Below are 4,625 nucleotides of genomic sequence, written 5' to 3' on the forward strand. Positions count from 1 at the left end.
ACACCAGGGGCACACTTGGAAGATGAGCGAAGTTTACAGCCTTCCTGCAAGTTATTCCCCTGCTTTTTCTTTTTCTTTTTTATCCCTCTCCAAGGTCAGACAAATGGGTTTACCAATGTGTTTACTCCTATATCATTTCGAACGAAAAAACTGATTCTACAATGCAATATTCACTGAGAATTTTTATGAACTCCAGAGACATGACTTAATGCCAAATCTGTGTGACGTCAGAGTTTGGTTATGTGTAAAATCACATACTCACATAACTGAATAACCATTGTCCTGCTCAGACCTGATCTAAACATTTCTTCATCAAACACATATCAAACGGTGATTCATATCCTTGGGAGCTTATTTGTTTGATGGTTTATGCCACATTTATGAGCAGATATCTAAATATCATCATACTTTTAAAATATTCAACGGCCTGAACAGTGAGGTTAGAACCTGAACTCTTCTACAGGCAGCCTTATCACCCTGTAGCCCAAGCCTGGTTGCCCACTGAAGCTAAGCAGGGCTGAGCCTGGTCAGTACCTGGATGGGAGACCTCCTGGGAAAACTAGGTTGCTGCTGGAAGAGGTGTTAGTGAGGCCAGCAGGGGGTGCTCACCCTGTGGTCTGTGTGGGTCCTAATGCCCCAGTATAGTGACGGGGACACTATACTGTCAACAAGCACCGTCCTTCGGATGAGACGTTAAACCGAGGTCCTGACTCTCTGTGGTCATTAAAAATCCCAGGATGTCTTTCGAAAAGAGTAGAGGTGTGACCTCGGCATCCTGGCCAAATTTGCCCATTGGCCTCTGATCATCATGGCCTCCTAACAATCCCCATATCTGCTAATTGGCTTCATCACTCTGTCTCCTCTCCACCAATAAGCTGGTGTGTGGTGGGCGTTCTGGCGCACTATGGCTGCCGTCGCATCATCCAGGTGGATGCTGCACACTGGTGGTGGATGAGGAGATAACCCCTGACAATGTAAAGCGCTTTGAGTGCCTAGAAAAGCGCTATATAAATGTAATGAATTAAAATTATGACTCTCATCATGCTAATGCATTACCTCCATATCAAAGCTGTCTGCTCACAAAACCTCAGCTTGGAGAGTTGGGAACGCCAGGACTGTTGCGAATAAACTTGTTAAAACAAAACCAGGGGTATGCCAGGACAAGGTTCCTGTATTTCAGGACCCCTCTGAAGACAAGTAACCCAATTGCCAAGCAAAATGAAAAATCTGCTGCAAAATAAAATAAATTATTTACAGGATCTTCAACTCACCGACAGAGACCGAGAGGAGGGGCGGCAGCTCTCATCCATGCTGATAGTTGGATGGTGTTATGCATATAGTCTTGTGGTTATACATGTATGATATATTGAGCAGAGGAGGAGATCTGGCCACCATCCAGCATCACATTAAGCCAAGTTTTATTGAAGATGACTCAGCACTCCGCTAAAATATCTCATGATGCATTAATATGTTCATAAATAAGTATGCTGAAGAGTAGATTATTAATAAATACTACAATCTTAGGTGAGATGGTTAAAAAAAATATATATATATTATCAATAACTAGATTTTTACTTAAAAAAAAATTAATAGTGCTTTCTCACAACTACTACAAAGCTGCTGCTTGGTGGTTGCCAGACGGTTGCTATGTGGCAGCTTTGGCAGTGTTCTGATTGGTCGTTAAAGTGTTGCTATTTGGTTGCTGGGGGTTCTAACTGGTTGTTAGTGCTTTGCTAACTGACCACTCAAAAAAATTAATTTGAAGCAGCACAATTTGAGGTAATATTTATGTCTGTGCATAAACATAAACATGTCTGTGCATTAATACTTTATTCATTTATTAATACTTTATTTAATAATTTATTTAGCAACGATGCATTAAACTGATCAAAAGTGAAATTCATATTGCTACTATATTTCTGTTTCAAATTAATGCTGCTCTTTTGAACTTTCTATTAACAATAAAACTAAAAAAAAGTCCTCAGAAGATTCACAGTTCTCACAAAAGTATTAAGCAGCACATCTTTATAGCACTGATAATAATAATAAATATTTTTTGAGCACCAACTCAGCATATTAGAATGACTCTGAAGGATCATGTGACACTGAAGACTGGAATAATGAATGCTACAAATTCAGCTTTGGTATCACAGTAATAAATTGCATTTTAAAATATACAGTATTAGGAAAACATGTTATTTTAAATTGTAATAATACTATACAATATTACAGCTTTTACTGTATTTTAGATCAAATAAATGAAGCCCTGGTGAACATAAGAGACTTCAAAAAACATTTAAAAAATCTTACAGACCCCAAGGTTATGAATGGTTGTTTACATGAAGAAATTTAATAAAAATGTTTAGCAAACACCACTAATTAAAAATCAACAACCAGTATGTAGCTTAGCTTATTTAAGGGATTTGAACCCGAAAGGGATTTAAAAGTGACAAAAGATTCTTCAAAAAAATATTGTCAGTATTGTAAATGAAACAATTATGAACAAAAGAGCAGGGTTCCGGGAGTTAAGTGTGAGAAACTGCAATAACAGGCTCTGTGCGCCTTGAGCAGTTCATGATGTTGAGCCATCTTAAGTGGATTACAGTTGATTTAGCACTCCACCTTCACAGCAGGACGTCTAGCTCCGCTTTACAAGCCTCAAGAAGCCTAGCTGTTCACTTGTACTATAATGCGCCAGCTCCTGTTAATCCAAGAACACTGGCCCCGTTTTGTCATTGCTAGCCATTTTCTGCTAATATGATAATGAGGCTTTAAACACATTGGGTGCAGAGTTCACCACAGCTTAAACTGCCGTTCAATGGTGGAGCAAGCTTTTCTGTGGTTCTGGTTCAAGGTTTGTGTTCATGCTGCAATTAAATGAGGGAAAATTAACTACAGAGGCCTGTAACAGGGAATATGACAAGGCAAGAGAGCTTTTAATTACTTTATAGTATATAAGTATATGGGTGTTTTTTTTTTTTTGCAATTTAATGCATAAAATATCCCTTTTTTTTAATACGTCACTATTAGTTTCTCTGATGACAGCAACAAAGCATTGGGGAGGTTTTCCACCCTTTTGATCCAATCAGAAACCATTTTCTGCTTTTTAAGTATTCAAGTTGGCTGACAGGTCTTTGGAGGGCAGAGTTTCAGAGAGAAGGTGTGTCTTCATCCTATATTCTAAATGCAACTTACTGTCCTTTTTGTGAATGATCCATGCATATGATTGATTAATTCATTGATTATTATTATTTTTTTTTAGCCCTTATAATCTTTAATCAGAATATTATTACCCCACCCCGCTTTTTTTAACCTCTTGCTGCAAGTTCGCATTTAGATTTGCTTTCACACCGAAAACATTTAAAATTTGGTGTAGAAACAATTTTCACTCAGAAACCGCAAGTAAATTTCACAATTACAAAGAATTTCTTGTAATCTTTTACAACGAAACGGCAAGTAACATTGAAATAAACATGCAATTTTGAAGTAGAAAGACTGAAATAGCATTTCTAGTAAAATTGTACTCCGATAATCTTTGTTTTATTTGAAAAATAAATTTTACAGTGCATCAAATCAACGACCAATAAACTGAACAAAGTCCTCACCCTACATTTTTTTCTTTTTCAATAATCCATTTAACTTGGAGATAATCACAAGTCACAGAAATACAGTAAGTAATCTATTTTTCTGCAAAAACATACTTACAGCAAGCCTACACAGGTTGTGTGGCTTAGTTCTACTCACCGTCTTTGAATTGTCACTGAGATGAAACGCCATTCACCTTGTTTCAGTAAGGCTTTTTCGTTCTTTATGTATGTAGGCGATATGAGTGAAGAGCAGCAGTATTCTTCGTCAGAGCAAACGTGTGAAGGTGCAGTACGGTGTCAATCAAATTCCGCCCTCCTCGATAAAACCCGGCATGGAGGTGAAGGTGACAACATTGCCAAGCTCTTTCTTACATTACATTTGCTTTCACCGGATTAGATACCCACTCAAAATATGCAAATTCAGAGCTGTCAGCTCAAGAAGATCTACAGCACTGAAAAAAAAAAACAGTGTATCAATGAGATGAAGTTGATGTCAAATGCATCATCTGCATTTGTTCCAATTGTTCACTCTTTAAAGAAACAGTTTGCAAAAATAAACTTCTGTCATGATTTACTTACCCTCATGATGATCCAAACCTGTATGTGCCTATTTTTCTGTGGAACACAAGAGGAGAACACATAATTTGTGGTTTTGGAATGACATGATTGAATGACAAAATTTCATTTTTCTGCTCAAGAGCACTTCTGATTCCCAAAGAACTTCAGAAATAGAGCTGTAGTTTGTCATGTTTGTTCATAAGTCACTGTTATTGCGTCCTCTGTTGTCCTACGGAAGAGGCCTTCTTACAGGTGAGTGAGTCAGAACCATATGTCATCTTCTGCCTAGAGACGAGAAAGACTTCTGGATCAAACATGATATTTCTCCAATAACGCTGACCTCCCTGCTCCTTTATGAGTCAGTCAGGGCAATTTGCCATCATGCCAGCCTTAAAAACAAAACAAAACAAAAAACATGCACTTTAAAAGATAAAAAAATGATTCCTTCTAGGGGACACTGGACAAGATGTTACTGGAAAG

General features: G+C 37.7%; 1 long non-coding RNA gene across 1 annotated transcript; it reads left to right on the top strand.

Annotated features, from left to right (window-relative positions):
* The first annotated feature begins 3,596 nt into the window (after window positions 1-3,596).
* On the top strand, window positions 3,597-4,046 carry LOC107701969 (uncharacterized). Its single transcript, XR_001635718.1, has 2 exons — window positions 3,597-3,670; window positions 3,821-4,046. It is a non-coding gene; the product is annotated as an uncharacterized LOC107701969 (long non-coding RNA).
* The last annotated feature ends 579 nt before the right edge of the window (window positions 4,047-4,625 follow it).

Source organism: Sinocyclocheilus anshuiensis, unplaced genomic scaffold (genome assembly GCF_001515605.1).
Source record: "Sinocyclocheilus anshuiensis isolate Anshui unplaced genomic scaffold, SAMN03320099.WGS_v1.1 scaffold729, whole genome shotgun sequence".
Lineage (NCBI taxonomy): Eukaryota > Metazoa > Chordata > Actinopteri > Cypriniformes > Cyprinidae > Sinocyclocheilus > Sinocyclocheilus anshuiensis.